This window comes from Nansenia antarctica (genome assembly GCF_963989245.1).
Source record: "Nansenia antarctica genome assembly, chromosome: 7".
Lineage (NCBI taxonomy): Eukaryota > Metazoa > Chordata > Actinopteri > Argentiniformes > Microstomatidae > Nansenia > Nansenia antarctica.
The window spans coordinates 25,400,185-25,426,167 of record NC_137677.1 but is presented as its reverse complement, the minus strand read 5'-3'; positions in this window follow the sequence as shown (position 1 = coordinate 25,426,167).

Here is a 25,983-nt window from a genome sequence, read left to right as displayed (position 1 = left end):
CTAGGGTGAATTGTGTGGCCAACAGCAGAGAGCGAAGACTCGGACGACGACTACTCGACCAATATCTCGCTACTTGAAAGCCGGTGTCGTGTGACTGGGTTCTTGAGGGAATATATTGAGAAAGGTAAGTAATCGATTTGTGTTGCTATTTATTCTAGATCGTTGTGTACGTGAATGTTCTGTTGTCTGACTTGCAGGTAAATTGAAATGTCCAATTGTATTCGACAGAACGTTTCAGGGAATGTAGTTACATTTTACAGCACTGTGGATGTCCAGTTGTCAAATAGTCAGTCAGTTTGTTAAACGTGTGTCTTTTTTTCTGCAGCCACATCAGAAGAACTGAGCCAACTTTTGAAGTTCTGGGTAGGGTGGAGTGTTCTGCCAGAATTACTTTATGTTGAAGTTTGCTCGGTCCAGATGCCCACTTCAGCCACATGCTCAGAATTGTTAAAGCTACCTGGTCACTACACATCCTTCCAGGATTTTTCAACTGATCTCGTGGCTTCTGTGTCCACAACTGACAATGGATTTGGACTTCTCTAGTAATGGAAAGAGTGTGTACAGTGCATATGATGCAAGTGTAGCCCTATGGAAAATTAGGCTAGATGTTACAAGTTTATAGAATACGTTAATAACTAGAATAAATAGAAGTTAAAAGGTTTAAAACTATTCAAAGGTTTGCTATTGTATATGGTGCAATAGTCATAGTAATGTCATGGTTAAGGTCATGTATTGTGTTATTTACATGATGTAACATGTAATGTGTTATTTTATAATATGATCCCAGTGTGGGAAATGTTTCTTATGTATTTTAAGTTAAATTTGACTCTTAGGGGAACTGGGCAGTAGTATATTCGTGTTGTACCGTTAGTGGAGAAGTCGCATTGTGTGACCGAGGGACACGAGAGTCTAGCTCGCTATATGTTGAGGACTTTGCTAAATGTGTCCTGCTCGGATACCCTAGAATGCATCGTACTGACATACAAGTGGACCACGCCGATGGACAAACATCTAGAGTGAGCTGCATATAACCACATCTTCCCTTCTCATCATACTCGGATCGCTCGCGGAGGCGGCTGCCATTGAGCGAGCGAGCGCCATTCTTTCTTCCAACAGGCGCATCTGGCGCGAAGTTTATTTCAACGCACCCGAGTTTGTTTCAACGCACCCGAGTTCGAATCGACATACACCATCTGACTGGTAAAACATTGTGGGATTATAGATATACTAATTTTAAAATAATAATAATGTTTTTTCGCTTTGTCATTCGGGGATATTGTGTTTGGATTGATGGCAAACTTTTAATTTAATCCATTTTAAATTGAGTCTATAACAAAACATTGAAAAAGTTAAGAGGTCTGAATACACTTACGAATGTACTGTATGTAATATTAACTGTTTATTAGTGTACACTACTTTCATTTAGATGTGGCATTAGTGATTACTGTTTAGTTTCACATTGCCACTGTGTAGATGTTAATAGAAATGTCTGTAACATTGCCACTGTTTAGATTCACATGGCAGCTTGCCCTGATGTACCCTCATGTATGCTGTCCAAATGCGCTCACATGCACAACGATGTTTACTGCTTGACAATGCTTGAAGGATTAACGAGGGGGCACAGAAACCACAGTAGCCTACTTTTCTGACCAAGTAGTGTGGTGTAGTGACTACATTATGGGTTCATGTTCTCCTCTTACTGTTGGTTGTGTAGTGGGAGGGAACCAGTTCTGGCACTAGGGGCAGAGGGGAAGATTATTAACGTTGCACCTTCCTGTTTAGAGACAAGAGTTTTGGTGATCTATTTTCTGGTCCTGTACTGAGAGTACAAGTTGTTATTTTGATTAAACAGTTATCATTACGTTGCCTACGTCTTTCCTTTTTCCTCCGGCACTACACTGGTGACCCCGACGTGGATTTTTGTTAACGTAATTGTGTACAAAAACCAGCGAGCGAACATTACAATCCTGCAAAATGTCCGGGCGAGGAAGACGTTCAAACCAGCGGCAGCCATCACCATCCCCTGTCAGGGTAACGCGTGGTGCGCACACTCCCACTCTCAAGCTACCAGAGTTCTGGGACTCAACGCCTGCTGCATGGTTTGCTATTGTAGAGGCACATTTCAACAAAAGTGACATCGATGACGACGACGACCGGTACAACCATGCTGTGGCAATGTTGGGCAGCTCCACCGCAGCTCGAGTGGTAGGTTTTTTGTCTGCTCCCCCGACGACGAACAAATATGAGCGCCTCAAGGCCCTGCTTCTAGAGACATTTGAACTGTCCACTGCGGAGAGGGTGCGGCGCCTATTTGCCATGTCGGACTTGGGTGACGAGAGGCCTTCTGCGCGCATGGAGAGGATGCTAAACCTGCTCGGTACAGAAGACCCCATGATCCTCTTCACAGAGCTGTTCATGCGCACATTGCCAGCTCAAGTTAGGATGGCGCTGGCCAACACCGCCATCATGGAGCCCCGCGCCCTGGCCAGGGAGGCGGACCGGTTCATCTTGGCCATGCCTCAACGGTCCCCCGACCTGCTCGCTCCCGCGGCCGCCCCGCCACCCGACCGTCGCAGGAGAGCGAAGGATGACGCCAGACCTTCTGGCCAGCAGGGTAACGCTGCGGGCCATTGTTTCTACCACGCCACTTTTGGCGCCAGGGCCAAACGGTGCCGCTCACCCTGCACCTTCGGACCGACGGGAAACGGCGGGGCCGGCACTCAGTAGTGGCCCTGAGCGCTGGCGTCACCAACAGGCTGCTCTTCATACAAGACACCGCCTCTGGTCGCAGTTTCCTTTGTGACACAGGTGCCCAGTGGAGCATCATTCCGGCAGAGAGATCGGATGTGGCGAAGGAGGAGCGTGGTCCGCAGTTGGCAGGCGCGGACGGCACACCTATCTGCTCTTATGGCACTAGGGCGGTGGACGTGTGCTTCGGAGGGCAATGCTTTTCGTGGGATTTTGTCATAGCGGCTGTCACATTTCCCCTCCTTGGTGCGGATTTTCTGTGCGCCCACAACCTGTTGGTGGACGTGGGGAACAGGCGCCTGGTCAACTCACAGACTTTCGCTTCCTTCGCCTGTACGCAGGGGGAGGCGGTCTACAGCGGGTGGTCCAATACGCTCGCCGAAAGTGACCAGTACCTTCGGCTGCTCGCCGAATTCCCCGACCTTACCAAGCCCACCTTCTCCGCGCCCACGGTGAAACACGGAGTGGAGCACCACATCGAGACCGAGGGGCCTCCCCTCCACGCCAGGGCCAGGCGCCTCAACCCGGAGAAGCTGGCCATCGCCAGGGCGGAGTTTGCGCATATGGAGCAGGTGGGCATCGTTCGGCGCTCGAGCAGCCCCTGGGCGTCTCCCCTGCACATCGTCCCTAAGTCAGACGGCGGGTGGCGCCCATGTGGGGACTACCGCCGCCTCAACGACGCGTCCAAGCCTGACCGCTACCCGGTCCCACATGTCCAGGACTTTTCAGCGAACCTGGCAGGCAAACGCTTCTTCTCCAAAGTGGACCTGGTACGGGGGTACCATCAGGTGCCGGTGCACCCCGAGGACGTCCCTAAGACGGCCGTAATCACGCCATTTGGACTCTTCGAGTTTCTGCGGATGCCGTTCGGCCTGAAGAACGCGGCGCAGACCTTCCAACGCCTCATGCACTCGGTGCTCCGGGACCTACCATTCCTCTTCGTCTACTTGGATGACATCCTCGTCGCAAGCACCACGGAGGAGGAGCACCTGTCCCACCTCCGGGCCCTTTTCACACGGCTCAGCCAACATGGGCTGATTGTCAATCCGGCGAAGTGTGAGTTCGGACGGAACACCATCGACTTTCTCGGGCACCGGGTCTCCGCAGAGGGGGTGACCCCCCTCCCCTCGAAGGTGGAAGCTGTCGCTGCTTTCCCGCGCCCCAGCACAATCAGCGAGCTCAAGGGGTTCATCGGGATGGTAACCTTCTACTATCGCTTCCTCCACCACATCGCTCACATCCTGCGGCCTCTGTACGATGCCCAGAAGGGCAAGACTCTGAAGCAGCCGGTGGACTGGACGGCGGAGCGTGTCAAAGCCTTTCAGGACACCAAGGCGGCCCTGGCCCGCGCTGCCATGTTGGCCCACCCCTCGCCCTCGGCACCCACTGCTCTCACCACGGACGCCTCTGACTTTGCTGTGGGAGCGGTGTACGAACAGTGGGTTGGGGACGCCTGGCAGCCTCTTGCATTCTTCAGCCGCCAGCTGTCTCCCAGAGAGCAAAGGTACAGCACATTCGACAGGGAGCTCCTCGGGCTGTGGCTTGCTGTCAGACACTTCCGTTTTTTACTTGAGGGCCGCGAGTTTACGGCCTACGTGGACCACAAGCCACTCACGCACGCCATGTCCAAGGTGGCGGAGCCGTGGTCCGACCGCCAACAGCGCCAGCTCGCCTACATATCCGAGTTCACCACAGACATCCAGCACGTTGCTGGGAAGTCCAACCAGGTCGCGGATTGTCTCTCCAGGGCGGTGGTTGGTGCGGTCCAACTGGGTTTGGACTACGCGCGCATGGCTGCAGACCAGGCCGCCGACCCCGCCGTCCAGGCTCTCAAGTTGTCGGACACAGGACTGCGCCTAGAAGAGGTGGTTTTCGGTGACGCAGGGGCCACGCTCCTGTGCGACGTCTCCATGGGTCAGCCACGACCGGTGGTCCCCGCCAACTGGAGGCGCCCCGCCTTCGAGGCGATACACGGCTTGTCTCACCCTGGTAGGAAACCGTCCTCACGGCTGGTGTCAGAGAAATTCGTCTGGCATGGGCTCAAGAGGGATGTGAGGGCCTGGGTAGACACGTGCATCGCCTGCCAGCGCGCCAAGGTGCATCGACACGTCAAGGCCCCCCTGGAGCAGTTCTCTGTGCCTGAGCGGAGGTTCGATCATGTAAACGTGGACCTGGTAGGGCCGCTGCCCCCCTCGCACGGATACACCTATCTCTTTACCATGGTGGACAGGACGACTCGCTGGCCGGAGGCAGTTCCGCTCTCCTCAACGACAGCCCCCGACCTGGCCCGGGCGTTCATCGCGGTGTGGGTCTCCCGCTACGGCACCCCTGCTGATCTCTCCTCTGACCGTGGCTCACAGTTTACTTCAGAGCTGTGGGCAGCGGTGGCGGAGAATCTGGGGGTCAAGCTCCACCGCACGACCGCCTATCACCCGCAGGCGAACGGGCTCTGTGAGCGTTTCCATCGATCCATGAAGGCCGCCCTTCGAGCCAGCCTCACGGACAGCGACTGGCTTGACAAGCTGCCGTGGGTCATGCTGGGGCTCAGGACAGCGCCTAAGGAGGACCTCCAGTCGTCGTCCGCTGAGCTGGTGTTTGGACAGCCGCTGCGGGTCCCCGGTGACTTCATTCCCAAGTCAACGGAGCCCTGGTCCGCCGCCGCTCAGCGCGCCTCCCTGCTGGACAGCGCCAGGACCTTCGTCCCGGTCCCGACTACGCAGCATGGTGTCCCTACTTCGAGGGTGCCCCCGGAGCTGCACTCAGCGAGGTTCGTTTTCATTCGTCATGATGGCCACAGGACTCCACTACGTCCTCCTTATGACGGGCCTTTCCGTGTCATCGAGGCCGGAGCCAAGAACTTCATGGTTGACATGGGGGGTAGGCCTGAGTGTGTGTCCGTTGATCGCCTCAAACCGGCCCACTTGGACCTTGAACTGCCCCTGGACTTGGCCCTGCCACCGCGCAGAGGCCGGCCTCCAGTCCTACCTCCCCTGCCGCGCCCTGGACATTCCCCCCTCCGACCCCGACAACCCCCCGCAGCTCGCGAGCCCCCGGTCGTCACTGCCCCCCGTCCTTCCCTGCAGGAGGACGTGGTGGGCGATGTCACACCTCCTCCCGCACCTCCTGACTTTACCTACGATCGTAGGGGCCGGGCCATACGCCCTCCTCGCCGTGAGGATTTCCAATATTGAGGTGAACACTGGGGGGGCTGGTGTAGTGACTACATTATGGGTTCATGTTCTCCTCTTACTGTTGGTTGTGTAGTGGGAGGGAACCAGTTCTGGCACTAGGGGCAGAGGGGAAGATTATTAACGTTGCACCTTCCTGTTTAGAGACAAGAGTTTTGGTGATCTATTTTCTGGTCCTGTACTGAGAGTACAAGTTGTTATTTTGATTAAACAGTTATCATTACGTTGCCTACGTCTTTCCTTTTTCCTCCGGCACTACAGTGTATAAAATAACTATCTGTCCAGACAGGCCATTTCAGGACATCTCTTACCACCTAGACCTAGGACAAATCTACTGTAATTCACAGAGCCATAACAGGATGGAACTCTTTACCCAAGCATGTTAGTAAAACTAATTCTAGATGCACTTTCAAGAAAACTATAAAAGAGCACTTGATACAATTAACTCTGAATGAACAGTAGATTATTTATCTAGTTTGGTGATCTGTTGTATTTCATTCTTTTATTTTTATTAAAATGTATAAATGTATTTATTTTTATTCATTTATTGTTATTATGATGTATGTTTACAATTGTTTACAAACAATGAAATAAAATTCTCTGTTGCACTCCTTTGTCTTCAAGTGCTCCTTTGTTCCAGACGACTATCTATACTTTAGATCAGGCCTGTTCAAATAGCGGCCCGTGGGCCAGAGGCGACTCCCGAGTGGTCCAGCCCTAAAAGCAGAGAAAAACGGATTTCGCCAGCCTTCAGAAATTCATGCAGACATGTCTACAATAGTAGCCTGCAAAACGTGAATATAACTACGTAGCCAATCAACAGTCAACCCAATCAGGGCATTGTTTGTTAAAGTGTGTCTAGCAACATTAGTGGTAGCCTACGCTAGTACAGTGTTGCCAGATAGGTGGTTTTGGGCTGGGAAAATTGGCCGTGGGCTGGTTTTCCATGAGTTGGGCTGGTTCAGAAAAATGTATCACTGTAATAACTCACAACACGCAGCTTGTATAATAAAATGATCTCTTTAGTAGTGTCAACATAGCAGCCTTGAAAAACACTGGGTCCCAACAGTGCGACCAACAAACATATGCATGTTTATAACAAATAAATACATTCAGATTCAAACAGGCATATGCCAGGGGTCTTATTCTGAATATTCTCCAATCAGAATATGGCCTTAATCGGGTTCTGCACGTGTTTACATGACTCTTGCCCAACCGGAATATTGAGCATATTATAGTGTGCGTGTAAAGGCAATATCATACAGTATGCAATAATATAGTTCAGATATGATACAGTACAGAAAGTTCAAGTGGTACGCTACATTTTGTGCAGCAACTAATGTTAGGGACTAATAAAGTAGCCAGTTCCCCTTTTAAGTCAAATCTTTCAATCTAGCTCAACAGGGTAGTCAAGACTTCCAGTGTTTGCAAATACAAGTGCACCCCATAATCATTCACTGTGTTATCAGGATGAGGGAACTGGTCTAGCTCTGCCTGAGAAAGTTGCCGTGGCAGTTGAATCTCAGGCACTTGAATTCCAGCAGCGTCTTCTCCAGGGTCACTGGGTCCAATCAAGTCAATGCCATAGTTATTGTCCACCTAAACATCAGGTTAAACAGAATGGATAGGGTTATTGGTTTTGAGAGGTATCTGTATGACAGATGACGTCACAATCTCATGCTACAACCGGACACACACACAGACGGACACATGTCATGTATAGAAGTGGCTGCACCACTTAAAAAGACGGTTACATTTTTAACAGCAATGTAATATGAGAATGTCAGCCTATTTCAGCATGAGTTGAAGGATCTTCCATTAGTGATCTACTGTTTCCAATAAACTCCAATGACAACAACTGTCTATTTTGGTATGATTTTAAAGGTATATAAAATCAGTGTATCCGCTCACTGTTTCTGTTGCTTGTGTGTTGTTATTTTATGAATGAATGAATGAATGAATGGTCTTTATTGTCATTGCTATAGTACAGGTACCAAACAACGAAATTTGGGAAGGGTGGCTCCCCTGGTGCTAGGAAAGAAAGAAAAACCGAAAAAAACAAGAAGGGAAAGGAGCTGGTTTACATAAATAAAGGCTATGTACACTATCCACTATACTATACTGTACAGATAAAACACTGTGCTGTACTCTATGCTATGCTATACCTATTCTAACATTTCCTATTTCTCTGCAACCTTATGTACCCTAGGGTTGTCATATTGCACATAGTGTTATTGCACATTCATTTAAAGTGTCGCCGTTTGCAGGCTTGAAATGTACACATTTGTGCCTCAGCACTACACCTGATTTTTCAATCCAGCAGCTGCCATCAATCCGTCCAGACTATCCAGGGCCCAGAACCTAGGTCTTTGCTGTGTTCAGGGCCTGGATGGCCCTGGGGTAGAAGCTGAGCTTCAGTCTGTTTGTCCTTGCGAACATGGTCCTGTACCGCCTGTTCGAGGGCAGCCGAGCAAAGTGTTCGTACCCAGGGTGGGATGGGTCTCTGGAGATCTTGGAGGCCTTCCTGAGGCAGCGTGTGTTGTACAGTTCTTCCAGAGAGGGGAGGGGGGCGCCGGTGATCTTCTGGGCTGTTCTCACGACTCTCTGTAGCGCATTTCATTGTATGTTGTATGTTTTTATAGTATAAATAAATAATAACAACATCTTTTTTAATTAAGTGCTGCTTTTCTTGGCCAGGGCTCATTTGAAAAAGAGGCTACTGTCTCAATATGACTACCCTGGTTAAATAAAGGATTAATAAAAAAGTATAGAAACCTGCTGTAGATCTGGAGAGCCTGGGCTGTTTCGGAACCTGTGCCATAGCTGCATGGGTGACTGATTTCGGGCAGTGCGGATTCCATGGTGGTTCCACCCCTGGACAAAGAAGTCCAGGTGCATCTGAATCCTGGGCAGGAACACCCATTGAAGAGCAAAGAGGTGTGTCTCATCGTCTGGACACAAGAGTCCTTCACACTCCAAGTTCCAAAAGAGTGAGTGGAAGAGCTCTGTCACACAGATGAAGACATCCCTCCAGAGTCTCTCTATTCTGTTGGGGGATAACATATACACCATATGTATGGTGTAAACCACAAAGAGGGATGCATATATCAAAATATACTGCATGGGTAGGCTGCTCATTAACCCTACCCATGAAATATATACAAACGCCTCAGAGTGCTTCATACCATGGTCACCATTACAATAATATGGGTAATAGGTGTTGAACAATTGTAATTGGTGTAAGGTGTTACAGAGTATTGTTACAGAAAGAAATACCTCTGGTTATGCACACTTCTCCCAGCAATGTGGAAGTGTCTGTCGATACCTCTGTTGGCCGCCATGTAGCTTGCTACATCCCTGTTCTCGCCCCCTTTATCGCTGCGAACCCTGGATGTTAAGCCATGTGCATGGACAGCCTCAAGAACATGGGAACAGACTGTCTCGGCACGGTTGTTGTTGGATGCTTTCAGAAACACAACCATTCTGCTGAAACCATCGATCCCTCCATGGATAATGATGACACCATCTATCCCTCCATGGATAATGATGACACCATCTATCCCTCCATGGATAATGATGACACCATCGATCCCTCCATGGATAATGATGACACCATCTATCCCTCCATGGATAATGATGACACCATCGATCCCTCCATGGATAATGATGACACCATCTATCCCTCCATGGATAATGATGACACCATCGATCCCTCCATGGATAATGATGACACCATCTATCCCTCCATGGATAATGATGACACCATCGATCCCTCCATGGATAATGATGACACCATCTATCCCTCCATGGATAATGATGAAACCATCGATCCCTCCATGGATAATGATGACACCATCTATCCCTCCATGGATAATGATGAGACCATCTATCCCTCCATGGATAATGATGACACCATCTATCCCTCCATGGATAATGATGACACCATCTATCCCTCCATGGATAATGATGAGACCATCTATCCCTCCATGGATAATGATGAGACCATCTATCCCTCCATGGATAATGATGAGACCATCTATCCCTCCATGGATAATGATGAGACCATCTATCCCTCCATGGATAATGATGAGACCATCTATCCCTCCATGTATAATGATGACACCATCTATCCCTCCATGGATAATGATGAGACCATCTATCCCTCCATGGATAATGATGACACCATCTATCCCTCCATGGATAATGATGACACCATCTATCCCTCCATGGATAATGATGACACCATCTATCCCTCCATGGATAATGATGAAACCATCGATCGCTCCATGGATAATGATGACACCATCTATCCCTCCATGGATAATGATGCGCCACCTTCAGAAAACATAAGAAATGAGACACATTTATGATGAATATGATTTTGTTTTTCTCAATGACTTGTTATTCATCACTTCTGACCAATATTATCTATGGATACCTGATAAGCTTATGATTCCCATCAATGTGCCACAAGCAGTTTGGTGCGGGGACACTGTACACCCTTCTTCTTATTGTGTTCAGACGTAATGTACGCTCCAATACTCCCTCTGGGTCAATGCGTCTCATTGATTGTTGGACTCGGAGACCTATGATCATAATATCCAATAACAGTGATCATTAATACCATTTAAAAGGACAATATGGTTACAAAATATATCACATAACCTTGTTTTGTGGGATTTGGAGCTTTGTATACTGTTCTGCACTAACAACGCAAGCTACTTTCCAAATCCCCCTCCCTCAATACACTGTATACAGTCATGCTTGAAAGTCGTCATCAGACTATGGGACTCATATGAAGATCAAATAAAAGAATAAAATGTGTGGAAATTCCAACAGGGTTCACAAGCGTTCAAGCATGATATACGGATCCTGCTGTGGACTCATTTTCACCATAGACCTTTTTAAATTATTGTCTATTGGATGTAAACATGATTTAAACTTTCTTGACGGCAAATGTATTCATGTGATAAAACCTTTGGTGCCAAGATAGCTGTAGGTTTGCCAAACTCTGAATCAGACTACATACTCTGAACCCTGATGCCTCTCCCTTGAAGATGTCCTCGCATCATCTTGTACCCACAGTTGGGAAACATATGCTTGATATCAGACATAATGGTGTCCAGGTGCTCATCTTCCACATCAGAATAGAAATCTGATACCCTATTGTGAAAAAAAGATATATTGTAATATTCAGGGCTGCTAAGTTTCACCAAAAGTTTGGAGTGAGATTTTTTGGCGGTGGAGCGACCCAAAACTGTGCACGTTTTGGCAGCGGCGGCCCCTCTCTCCCACCCAATTATTTGTGCTAGTTTCCTGCAATTTTACATGTTGTTCATAATAAACCAGCACAAGAAATGAAAATAATAAATAATAACATTTTATAAAACAAGAAAAAAATTCAGACAATATATCATATTTATGAAATCTTAATAAACAAATACAGTAGCCTACAGACTCTGAAAGAAAGATTGGCCCCATCAACAGGACTCAGCCCCTTGGTCAGCAGCAGAAAGACCCGTGGTCATCATCTTATATACAGTGCATTGGTCATAGATGGCTATCATGTTATACAGTACATACCAGGGTTTTTCCTGGGTCAGAATGAGGGCTTGGTGGGTGATTTTGTGCGCGCGCAGCGCGCCCACATTTTTTTGGAGGGACCCCCAATTGTTGTATTTGTATTGTAAATTGTAATTATTAATTATTATTATTATTAATGTACCTGGTTATGTTACAGTAGAGAAACAAAAAACAGTTACCAAAACTGAGTATTTACTAGCTAAGATTGGCAAAAGATTGGCGTGGTGCAACCGAAATTAGTAAACAACTAGTTTGAAACTAACTAGTAACAACTAGGGGTTTAGTAACTACTAAATGCCTGTATTTAAAAACTAAAACTAAAAACTAAAAACTAGTTTTCACTTTGGCATTATGGGGTATTGTGTGTGGATTTTTTTTTCATTCAGTCAATTTTAAATTGACACAACAAAATGTGGAAAAAGTGTGATAACACACTGTAACGCGGCACTGTATGTCTCTTATTATGTCCTGTATCAAACTTAATGTAAAGTTCAAATACAGTTCTTGAAATAACCTGCATGTACAAAGTACTAGAGTATGATTTAGCTTTTTATTTTCTCAACAACAAACATGCCATAACAGTCACTGTACTGTAAGTCTCTGTATTGGATCAGACCTCATATGTATAGAATGTTGTTAGAAACATAGCTGGCATAGTTTGCTGGTAGTGTGTGAGCAGTCTAAATGCGAAACAGAGTCACTCCATCCAAACGTAAACTGTAAACAATGTTCTCCATGTTGTCACACAATGACGCTGTAAGGCTGTGGGAAACCAGACAGGCTTGTAGCCAATGAGGCGGGGAGGTCAGGAGGTGTAAAGGTGATTATTGTTCATATTACTGTGCTTTATTGTATATAGTTGATGTTGTGTGTGTTGCTGTCTTGATGTGATAATGTTCTTTGCACATTTCTATGGTTCTAAAAGAAAGCAAAGCATGTGGATACTTGTGAGAGATTTGGGGACCTGGAGACGTTTCAAGGGAACCACTTACAAAAAGCCTTATCACTTCTGTTCTGTTAGCAGATGCAACACAACTATTTTTGCACACATGTTACTGACAAGTTGCTGAGGCACTGTGAAGTCTTTTTGTGACCTACAGTAAACTGGTCAATGATCTGTGGAAGATGACTTTGAAAATGAAAAAAATAAAGGTCAGATATTTTAGGCATTAATTGCTTCTGTAATAACCAGGAATCTGTTCAGCATGTTGCTGGAATGTGAGAAATATGAGGAACAGAGAAAGCTACTGAAATCAGCAATTCAGAACGTTTTACTGTAGGGAGTTTACTTGGAAACACATTTAAAGTATACAACCAGATAATAACGTATTTGAAAGAAACTGGATTAATAGATCAAATGTAACACCGCCCCTCCCCAATTTTGCTTATTATTTCCATTTTCTGTCATTCTTTCCCCTGTCAATCTGACGTTCCACACAGTCCGGTAGGTGGCGGTAATGCGCCTTAAGTTAGTTGCCAACCGCCAATCCCCCCCAAAAAACGAAGAAGAAGACGCGGAAACAGGAAGTTCACATGTGTTGACCACCAGGTAGCTTTTAGACTGTTATGATATCAGAATGGCAGAGATACAGCAGTTGAAAGTGTTTATCTCCGAGCGATTAACAGCGGCAGCTTTTGAGATATTCGGGGCGGTGGAAAGAACGATGTCAGAGTACCAAAGAGAAGTCTCCCGTTGCCAGGAGGAGAACCACCGTCTACGGACGTTGCTAAGCATCCGTTTTCAACCGGAGATAAAGCTACATAGAACAGGTTCGTTTTTATTACAGTACTACACTCAAGGCTGCAACTAGCTGCTACTCCGTTTTAATGTGAAGACCAAGTGATCTTGATGACTGAGGCATATGGGATGCTAGCCGGGCTGAGCACCAAAATGCGTTTTGAGCATGGAAACACCATGGATATGCTAGCTAGCTAGCTCTCAATGTCAAGCTATGGAGAGTGCTAAGCAGCTAGCGAACTACGTTTTACTTTACAACTGTAAGGAGGCGTTTCAATAGCTATTATTATATCATGTGTGGAACCTTGTATTGTTATATAAAGTGAGCAACCTTGTAATGTAGCTGTAGACACACTGACTTTAATGTAGCTGTAGCTAGATCGTAGATGGTAAGGCCCAATCCCAACACACCCCTTGCCCCTACAGTTTTGCCCTAACCCTCCATTTTGCACATTCACAAGTAGGGGTAGAGTGTCCCGATTCTTGTCGGGATGGAGGGGTAGGGTGAAGTGTTAGGGCTACATGGCCCTCCAAACAGAGTTGTTTCAGAGCCACACTCCAAATCTAGTGTTATGACAAACCTCCCAGAATGCCTTGCGAATCATCGGTAAGATAGTGGCGAACGCACAAGCAACAAAAGAAAAGCACAAAGGTCATTATGTTCTTCTTTAATACATTTGTAAAAGTGATGATAATCATCATATTATCTTAGTTTAATGTCCTTTCAATGTATTATAGACCTCTTCTTTATCACAAGCATAACAAAAAATCGCTAGTATGCTGATGTAGAATTGCGAGCGTTCATGCTTTCCTATGATACTACTGATGACGTATCAGGGACTTGAAGGGTTATCCCATTTCATAGGGGAAGCTTTCAATCACTATCCCTTGCAACTGTTCTGAGGGGCAAGCCGAAAAGAGAGTGGCTCTCCAGAACAAGGGGTAGGGGTGAAAAAGGGAAACAGGATTTAGCCTTGGTTACGAATCCTGGGCGCATTCAAAAACATTTGATTGGTGTTAGCACGAGAGTTCACCATATTGCTTAGACCAGTCTATTCCTCAGGGTGTCCGCGGTGTCTTGAAAAGTATTAAAAGTTGATAAATCGATTTTGGGAAAATCAAGACCCTTAATAAGTATTAAAGTCTTATCACGATTTTATGAGGTCTTGAATGTTGTAGGTATTTTTCTGAATTAGACTCTGTCCAAAGAGTTTGTGTCCTAAAAACTTTTAGTAAAAGTTCGTGAATTTATTAGTTTTATAAAAAAAACTAAGATGAACCGGAAACTTTAACGTAATGCATAACCCCGAGGTTACGTCACATGACGCCCTGAGAGCGAAAGACGAAAACGAATTTCTTTGAATCATTTTGTAGAAACGTGCAGAGATTATATGGTGTCTCGACACAGCGGTGAAACACCACTCACTGAACTCAAACGAAAACATTTCCGATGTTTTCAAGGCAATGTTTCCAGATTCGGACATTGCCAAGACGTTCTCCTGTGGCAAGGACAAAACTGGATATATAATAAGATTCGGGATAGCACCATACTTTAAGCAGCAGCTCATTGACACCATTAACAAGGCTGGCCAGTTTGTGCTGATGTTTGACGAGTCTCTCAACCAGTCAACAAAAACGAAACAGCTCGACGTCCACATTCGGTTTTGGCAGGATGACCGTGTTCAATCACGGTACATTGGCTCTCAATTCCTGGGACACGGAAAAGCTGACGACCTGCTGCATCACATCAAAGTAAGTTTATTTACATTTTTCATACTTGTGGACAATCGTGTGGCTAAAGTGTAGATTAATAGATGAGATTGGGATGTGGCAAGTGACTCGACACAGGTTGATGGGATTGGGGAGGAGGAGGCATGGACGGTAGAGAGGGTGGTTGTCTGTCAGTAAGGATAGAAATGTATCCCTAGGGATAAATGTGACACAGAGAGTGGTGTAATAAGGTTACTGTTGGATGTGTGATTTTGATTGATTGATTGTGTGTGTGTGTGTGTGTGTGTGTGTGTGTGTGTGTGTATGTGTGTGGTTATTGTGGGTCCTTTAACTAGCAAATTGTCTTCATTATTCTTGAGGAGTGAAGTTGGGTGACCAGGCTAGCAGTTCAGTTTAGCTTGAATGGCTTGGAAGTAATTTACATATAATGATGAGTGGAAATTAGGCTATAGTTAATATCTTACTGAATGTCTGAATGGCAGTGTATTTCAAGAATAAACATTTAATGAATATTGTCATTAAATACTAATTGCTGTGTCTATTCACAGGAATGTGTTGCAAAACTCAATATGAGGCAGCTTCTATCCATCAGTATGGACGGCCCAAATGTCAACTTGAAGTTGGCAGACCTCCTCCAGAAAGAGCATGCTGAGCTGTATGGTGCTCATCTAGTCAATGTTGGAAGCTGTGGGCTTCACACCATCCACAATGCAGTGAAGGCAGGTTTTACTATGTGGCAGCTGGACAAGCTCCTTCGAGCACTCCATTTCCTTTTCCACAATGTTCCAGCTAGGAGGGAAGACTTCACTGCCTTGACTGGGTCCACCTGCTTTCCGCTACCATTCTGTGGCCACAGGTAGGTTGAGAATACACATTGAGAAAGGGCTTGGCCTGAAATGTCTGTGTTTTTATGTGGCAACAATGAAGTAAAATTACACAGTTAAAATTGGAGTGACCTGACATTGTCCATTTTTGCACAGGTGGGTTGAACATGTCCCTGTGTCAGAGAGGGCAATTCTAGTGTGGCCAATGATCATGATGTACATGCAGTGTTTCCTCTATATGCATTATTCGAAAAATATACAGAGAGTAGAAGTGGATAGGTTACTGTAGGCTAAGACCATTTTCTGTGCATTCTTTTGTCAGTGTGAAAGTGTCTAAGCTTTTTTCAAATGCATCCGAATGAAATAATAGTAACACAGAAGATATCTACACTACACTGCTTTCCTTTTAATCACTTTACAGACACTGTGCCGTGTATTTGTCCAATGAAAGATTAACTAAATGACTAGAATTACATTTAACCTATTAGTAATATTTATTTAATTTCCCCTGTTCCAGGTGATGTGATCGTCCAACAGTTCCAGAGCTTTCAGCCAGTCTTACCCTGAGCTGTCCAAGTTTTCTTAGAGCCTTCTACTTCTGTCCCATGGACAAGCCACGGTAGAAAGAGGATTCTCCATCAACAAGGAGGTTGAAACGTGCAACATCCTTGAAAGGTCGATGGAAGCTTTGAGGTTGATCTGCGACAAGGTCTGTGTCTGTGGGGGTGTTCTCAAGGTACCTCTCACCAAGGAGTTCATGGGTTCAGTAGCCTCTGCAAGGTCAAAGTACAGGATTTACCTGGAAGATGAACGGAGGAAGAAACTGAGTTCTGCACAGGGCCTCAAGAGAAAAGCCGTTCTAGAGGACATAGAAGACCTGAAGAAAAAGAAAAAGGTTCTGACAGAGGTGTGCCACTCCCTCCAAAGAGATGCTGATCAGCTAGCCGAGCAGGCAGAGGGGAAATGTGGATCATTAATGGCCCAGCTGCTCACAAAATCAAACACCCTGAGAAGAAGATGCAAAGAAAAACAGAACACACTGGTTGAAACTGAGAAGCTGCTGGACTCGAAATCAGACGAGCTGAGGCACATGAAGTCATGAACTGTCAAGATCTTTTTTTGGGTTGAGTGGAGCACGTCATGACCAAACCCAAACCTGTCTGAGAATACTGTTGTTGTTCAAATGGTGAATTAGGGAGGGGAGATGGTCCTAGGACGTGTGTCTCCCTTGGTGGGAAGAGTCACATTACGTCTTGTTTCTTAAATCCCTTTTTGTTTAACTAAGAGTTATTGGGATGTTATATGGACAGGATATGTTCTTTATCCTACATTAGGTCTACTGTATTGAAACATATGTGTATGCGTGTTGGTGAGAGTATGCTGCCCTAACTGACTGTGTGCGTGCGTGCGTGTATATCTGTCTGTTTGTGTGTACGTGTATTAGGGATGGACGGTTTCCAATTATTGAAACCGAAAAACCGTCAAAGACTAAAACCGGGGTTTTCCGGTTAAACCCCCCCCCCAAAAAAGAGCGCCAATTTCAAATAATTGAGCCCTACTGCTACAATACACTCATGTCGAACACCATTAAAACACCGTAAGCACAGTCGCAACACATTTAGGCTACTTAGTTTCACAAATATAAGTGGAAAGGCAGACTTTTGTAAGCTACACCATACATGAACACTTAACACACCAGCTCTGCTGATCCAGGGTGCACGCCTGCACGGAAGATCATCTCTTGGAACAGCGTCTTCATTGAATGAACTGCTTTCTCAATATCTTGGTTCTTAGACAAAGTTTCAGCTGCTGCTCAATGTATTTAAATATTTGAATACTGCTCAATAATCACTGAAATATTAGACTTAGAATTATGCAGTGAACATACTTAAAGCTTTTCATAAAAACCACATGCCGCGAGACTGACTCGTCCTGAACTGTCGTAAGTCAATCAACAAAGAATGCCCCATCAAAATAAGTGCCCATGGTAGAGCTGTCAAAATAGAGCTTTCAAAATAAATGTACTAATACAGATAGAGATAAATACAGAACTACCTTTGCGTCACTAAGTGACCGCGTATCTTCTGAGACATGCGTTCTGTCATCACTTTCAGTAGCGCCTTCACACACAGTGGCGCTGTGCACAAACACTCTTGATCCGTATAGCTCTTGTTTTATTATATTGTGGTTTAGTAAATACTGCACTTGGAGTTACATTCAATGCATGATTTGTGCTATAGAACATGAATAAAGTTTGATTGATTGATTGATATCAAATCAAATCACATTTTATTTCTATAGCGCATTTCTCACAAAAATGACCCAATGCGCTTTACAGAGAGCAGCGAAAATGATCTTATTAAATGTAAGCGAGTAATTGTAAAAAACCTTTCCTATCTACCAATAACTGAAGGCAACTATCTTTGGTACCAGTGAAGTGGTAGGTCGCGTGGATGGGCCTGCTTGAGCAGCGTCGGCCTGTGAACACGAGACCATCCTTGCAGCAATAAGCGGGTGATTTGTTTTTAGATGGCGACGTAAATTCGAAGTATTGCCATCTTTGGCTACCACCATATTCATGCAGTGTCGACACACTGCCTCGTCCACGTTTGCTGGCTCACCTGTGTCATTTGGTACGAAACCAAAATGAGTCCATACAACAGAAGTCGTGTTTTTCTTGAACACCAACTCGTTCACGCTAGCCATTGTTTTTTTTCTCCTCACTCTCTGCTCTGAAGAGAAGCTGTCACGTGACCCGTCTTTTTAGACATGTCATTTATTTGACATGTCATTTATTTGACAAGTTATAACAAAGTTATAGTGTTTACAAAATCACTTTTATAGCATCTTCAACCACACACTCTTGTACACACTCTAGGCATGTATTATATAGCAATCTATGATATTTTGATAAAATGTAAAAAAAAAAAAAAAATCCGGTTTCAGACGGTTTTGATAAAAAAACGTTTCTATTTTTATAAACCCCGGTTTTCGGTATAACCGAAAAACCGTCCATCCCTAACGTGTATGTGTGGTGTGTGTGTACGTATGCATCTGTGTGTCTGTATATCTGTGCGTGTGTGTGTGTGTGTGTGCATGTATGTTTTTAATAAACCTTGCCTTTGGTTTAATTTTTCCCAGCCTATTTGAATTCTGTTGTATGATAGTGGTCTAGTCTATTGCAAACTAAAACTGTTATGTTAAAGGTGTCACTGATGTAAACGGTTACAGCTCGAAGTGGCGGTGAGGTCTGGAAAAATATTGACAAGGTCTTGAAAAAGTATTAGAAAGGTATTGAAATGAACCTCAAGATTCCTGTATATACCCTGATTACTTTTAAATCCATCCAGTGTTGAGTGCACCCAGAGGGGTAGAGAATCAGGCCGCAGCCCCGTCAATGTGGAAGACGCTTTAGCACAACAATTCATAGTAGTGCCTAACCTCTGTTAGGTTTTTGGTAATCCGTATGTTTGTGAAATTAACTCTCCACTATATGTGCCTCTTCCTTTGTTTACTCTACACAGATCCACCTCACAGCCCAGCTACCATGTCTGAACACAAGTCTACAGAGTCCCTGGGTTCTGGCTGTGGTTCTCCAGCCCAGACAAGCACAGAGCGGGGTCCAGAGATGGTGGCAGTAAAGCTGGAGGACTGCAGTCAAACACTGGAACTCAATGTGGTAGTGAAAGAGGGGGAGGAGGAAGTGATGGTGACAGAAGAGGAAGGAGGAGAAGAAGTGGTGGAGAAAGACATGATGGTGAAAGAGGAGGAAAGAGTAGAGGATGTGGAGGAGATGGATGGTAAGTTAATGTTATGAAGTTGTCTAATGTTAGGATGAGTGGAAAGTGATATTTAGATAGTTCTCTCCATTTCCCTCCTTTCCTTTACATTTCATATGGTCTGGTTTTTGTTGAGAAATATTGGTGTGAATCACTGTTGATAAATGTGTGTGAATGAGTGCGCACATTTTGGTTCTGTTACCGGACCAACCAACCAAAAACCACAAACCTGAACAAACTATCATATAGACCACCGCCAGGTCACGCCACTCAAGGGAGCTCAGATGGAGCTGGCCAGGCAGTGATAGTGTTAGGGTCAGAATGACCCAGACAGTGATGGGGTCAGGGTTAGATGGAGCTGGCCCAGGCAGTTATAGGGTTAGGATCAGACTGAACCAGGCAGTGATAGCTTTAGGGCCAGACTGACCCAGGCAGTAATAGGGTTAGGGTCAGATGGAGCTGACACAGGCAGTGATAGAGTTAGGGTCAGACTGACCCAGGCAGTGATAGGGTTAGGGTCAGACTGACCCAGGCAGTGATAGGGTTAGGGTCAGACTGACCCAGGCAGTGATAGGGTTAGGGTCAGACTGACCCAGGCAGTGATAGGGTTAGGGTCAGACTGACCCAGGCAGTGATAGGGTTAGTGTCAGACTGACCCAGGCAGTGATAGGGTTAGGGTCAGATGGAGCTGGCCCAGGCACTGATCGTAAGGTGTATGTACCCGTTTGGTAAGCTAACCCCATACTTTTATTTTTCATTCTTCTTAGAAAACCAGACCACCTTTTCTGTTCTTCTGTTCAGTCAATGTGGAAGACACTTTACTACAGCATCTCATAGTAGTGCATATCTTCTGTTAGGTTTCTGGTCATTTGTATGTTTGTGAAATTAACTCTCCACTATGTGCCTCTTTCTTTGTTTACTACACAGATCCACCTCACAGCCCAGCTACCATGTCTGAACACAAGTCCACAGACTCCCTGGGTTCGGACTGTGGTTCTCCAGCCCAGACAAGCACACAGCGGGGTCCAGAGATGGTGGCAGTGAACCTGGAGGACTGCAGTCAAACACTGGAACAGAATGTGGTAGTGGAAGAGGAGGAGGGAGAAGTGATGGTGAAAGAAGAGGAGGAAGGAGGAGAAGTGGTGCAGAAAGATGTGATAGGAGAGGAAATAGAGGACACACATTTGGGTGGTAAGTTCATGTGATGAATTTGCTAATGTTAAAATTAGGGTTGAGTACCGTTTGGTTTTATTCGATACCGGTGCCAAATCGATACTTTAAAAACGGTCCGGTACCTAAATCGGTACTTTTGATAAAAATAAATAAAAATGTTTCCTCCAGGATTTTTCACATCAGTTGCGGGGTGGTCACTGACGCGATTTTCCGAGTGCATGCCATTAATGACGAGCAGCGATGTTTTATATAAGGTGATAAAATACGAACATATCCTGATGCTACAGCTGCAGCAGAACATGGGGAACTACAGCACTGAACATAGGTTACCGTATAATATACATGTGACTGACAGATACGCCCAAGACACACACACACACACACACAGTGAAAGATAATCTGCTCATTGAATATGAAGTATACAAGAGTACACACAGAACCGGGAACGCGCATACAGCACTGAACAACATCCGTAGAATATAAACTTGTGACTGACAGTCACATACATACACACACACACACACTGAAAGATTATCAGCTCATCAATATGAAGTAGGCCTACATGAGAGTACACGCACAAAACGGGCTAACGTTACTCATTAACTGTTTACACAAGTAAAATCACAGTGTGACAGTCAGATGGAGCATTCGGTAAACAATCAACAGCAAGGTAATGCATCAGCTGAGTTAAAGAAAACCAACTTTTACCTTTGATGACAGTGACATGATGATGTTCGTGATGATTTCAGATTATTTTTGCCCCACGCATATTGCCCTGTAGTTAGACCGCGCGACCACAGCTTCCTTGTGTCTCTTATTGTCCAAATGTTCCCTGAATTTTAGCTGCATGTTTTTCCAGTATGTAAATCCGTTGTCAAAAAAAATTCGACTCCAATTCTTTTCCCCTGCCAATGTCGTTGTTAAAGTGATGGAGAGACGCAAAGGAGAGGGATTTCCTGAAATCAAAATTTCCCGCTAAATTCAGACCAATCACAAAACTGTTTTGCATGCGCGTCGCCTCGCACTTGTTGAGAGCGATTCAGTCTCGGATTACATGCACTGGAACTAACAGGCGATGTCACGTGCGGTTGCATGTAACATCCGTTTCGGACACCAGGGGGCGACAGAGGAACCGAAACGAGGAACCGGAGGTAAAGTTACCGGTTTTCGGTACCCAACCCTAGTTAAAATGGTATTCATTGGACAACTCCTAGTCAGTGCTCTATGGTGTTAATAGTGTACTACTGTAACAGTCAATACTTAGTTTGACAGTGCCTCTTTGGTCTCTTCTATTGTGGCATTGATAAGTCTCTCTTGAACTCTGTGTTCAGTCATTATATTCTACAGACCCCAGAGATGTTGTCACTTCTGCCCCGATACTGTTTTTTGCCACCGATACCGATCACAGATAATCTATGAGAAATACCTATCAAATAATAGCCTAATACTAATAGGATAATAAAAAAAAGAAAATTAGTGTGGATGAGACAATTGACAATTGAGCATCCGATAAAGCGAGGCCTAGGCCTAAATGTTTTAATAGTCTTTTTAAAAATCTCCACAAACCTTTTGCTAGGCTGGCCGAGTTGTGTCTGTACACTTTCTCTGCCTTTTTCTTCTCCTTCTCTGCGGTCAGCTTTTCAAACTCGCCATGCTCTGCTACGTGATGCACAGTAAGGCCCGATCCCAATTCACCCCTATGACTGTTTCACCCCTCCTGCTCCGTTTCATGTTTTCATCGGGGGCTAAGGGGGAGGGGGAGGGCTATCCACGGCTCAGTTTGGAGATTTTTTGGGACCACGTTAGATTTCTGAGCCATAACCCTACCTCCCAGGATGCATTGCGAATCATCTACAGAAATCTGATTCCGCTCTAGGCAATGCGGAAGACAACCACACATGTCATTACTTTTTACTCTGTGATTACTTGGTAATAAAGATTTGAAAAATTATGAAAATTATCTCATTATCTTAGTTTAATGTCATTCAATGCATTGTAGACCTTTTTTTATAACAAGCATAACCAAAAATATATAACTAAAAATAACCAATATATGCCGATGTGCTGTGCCTATGCTTAACATAGAAATACACCGTTCCAAAGTCCAGCGCGCTTCAGCCAAGTTTAAGATCTGAGGGTTTTGGTGCTCAGCAGTAGAGGACAATAATAGCTAAACTATAACCTGGGCACTTCCATTAGACTACCAAAAGCAAGACAATGGAGCACTCATATCTGTGCGTTTGTCACCCTGTTCCTCTGCAACAAACGCAGAGATTGTATGAGCGCCCCGGCGTCCCTGTCCAATAGAAGCGCCAGGCACAGCCTCCCCATAGAAATACACCGTGTCATCGGAGCGCGATTCACATTTCTCAGATGTACAATCCTGTTTAAAATAAATAAATAATAATAATCTTACATGTGTCGTTTGACAGCGGGTGATGGATTTGATGTAAAGTTATCTATCAAACATTAGGCTGATTTGTGAATGATAGTCACGCGTTAGGACCTATTTCATGTCGCATTTCTCCTCTTTGATGGCATATGACGCTATAGCTATGGCACTTATTAAACCAAAACACGCAATCTAATCCAAGCAGTTGTTATTATGTAATATTATTGATGGGTTATATCATGTTCTGACTAACAGCGGCTGTTTCTCCAGCGTTCCTGTCACATCGAATTTCGGAACGCCATGAAAATAAATCTGCCCTCCGTGTCTAATGTTATCTATCTAACGTTACATGTTTTAAGGCTGATCTGTGCATGATACTGGTGCATTTTGACATACTTCATGTTGCATTCCCCCCTTTGATGGCAGATGATGCCTGAAATTTACCTTAAGTTCAGCCGCGAAGTTCTTGCATGGTTTTCCTATCTCAGTGCAGACTGGCAGGGTAGGAGCACAGGATGATAGCCTACAGATCACCTATTCTGCCATGGTCTGATAATGAAGCATTGTTCTTTTTTGTTTGATGACTTTGATCCGTTAATAGTGTAAAACCGAGCGTCAATGCTTTTCTATGACACTACTGATGACGTATCAGGGTCTTGAAGGGTTGTCCCATTTCATAGGGAAAGATTTCAACCACTATGGCTTGTGGCTCTGTTCAGAGGCCTTGGCTCCAAAGCAAGTGGCACTCCAACACAGATAACATTTGCGTATCTGCAACTTCTGCACATGCTTCTGGTTAGGGGTGTAACGGATCACGGATAATCCGTGATCCGTACGGATCGCCCCCCACGGTTCGGCACGCATGTGTACCGCGGATCAATTGCAAAATGTAACCAAGTAATAATATTACTTAATATTAGTTAATATCCCTTGTAAATCACAATGTAGAGTTGCCATGAAAAGATAGACGCGACAGTTGCGTGCTTTCTTTTACTCTAAAGCGCAATGATAGGTTGATAATGGGGGAAAAAAATCCAGAACAACAAGGCTGCGTTCGTAAATTCGCTCTGGAATCTGATCAGCATTCATGGAACGCCTCTTGTCCAATCAAATTACTTGGTCCCTTTATGACGTCGGACCCAGTGTGCTCTCCGGCGCTCTCAGTGTATGGGAACACTTTGTCTTCTCTGTCAATTATAACAATGACGGACAGTGTCATTGGAAGTGTGGTTGATAAAAAACTTACGGTGTTTAAGCGTTGTGCAACGAGAAAGTCGTACGAGCATGACCACACATTTGACGGGAGTGTTGACGGGAGGCACGAAAAAGGCAGCTTGATAACTTCTGATAATGTAGCCAATTTTTTCATACCATGTTTAAAGTAAGGTTTCACTTTATTATATAGTTAAAAGTGGCAGAAAACATGTTTATTTGTCTGCTTTAAAGAGCCCAGTGATTCACTGCTGCAACCAGGTGCCTCCTCCCGCTCTCCTACGGCATCATTTAAGTTGAATGAATGAATGAATGAATGGTCTTTATTGTCATTAATATAGTACAGGTACCATACAACGAAATTTGTGAGGGGGGGCTCCCCTGGTGCTAGGAAAAAAATACTAAAAACAAGAAGGGAAAAGAGCTGGTTTACATAAATAAAGGCTATATACACTATCCACTATACTATACTATACAAATAAAACACTGTGCTGTACTCTATGCTATGCTATACATATCCTAACATTTCCTATCTCTGAACCTTATGTGCACGAGGGTTGTCATATTGCACATAGTATTATTGCACATTCACACATTGAATGTGTGTTTCTGTTTAATATGTAGCCTAATGTTTGAGTGTAGAATATGTTATGTATATATATATATATATATATATATATATATATATATATATATTATACACACACATATATATATACCAGTTTTGACATCTTGAATGTTGTTGGGTTTTTACACAGTAAAAGTGGTGTTTTTACAGAATTCGAGGAAAAAGCTTTTTATTTTTATTTGTATGTTTTGTGTTGATCCGAAAAATGATCCGATCCGTGACTCAAAAACCGTGACACGATCCGATCCGTGACTTAGGTGATCCGTTACACCCCTACTTCTGGTGCATACTGGGAACTGGAGTCCTAAGGTTATAAACACATATCACCAGACACACTGCTGACATATTTTAGTTTAACAAGCATGAGAGAGTGGCTCGTTTAGGTTAATGAGCATGTGACAATGAATTGGCTCAAGTTGTTTGCGTCATTGATAGGGCTGTCCCTAACGACTATTTTTCTAACGATTAATCTAGCGATTATTTTTGCGATTAGTCGGTTATGAATGAATGAATGAATGAATGGACTTTATTGTCATTGCTACAGTACAGGTACCAAACAACGAAATTTAGGAGGGGTGGCTCCCCTGGTGTTAGGAAAGGGAAGAAAAAAAAAAACGTTAAAAAAAAATCACAAGAAGGGAAGGAGCTGGTTTACATAAATAAAGGCTATGTACACAATCCACTGTACTATACTGTACAGATAGACGACTAGGGTTGTCATATTGCACAATAGTATTGTTTCACGTTATTTAAAGTGTCACAGTTTGCAGGCTTGAAATGTACATGTTTGTGCCTCCGCACTACACCTGATTTTTTCAGTCCAGCAGCTGCCATACAATCCGTCCAGACTGTCCAGGGCCCAGAACTTAGGTCTTTGCTGTGTTCAGGGCCTGGACGGCCCTGTGGTAGAAGCTGTTCTTCAGTCTGTTAGTCTTAGCGGCCAGGGTCCTGAACCACCTTTTCGAGGGCAGCCTGGTAAAGTGTACG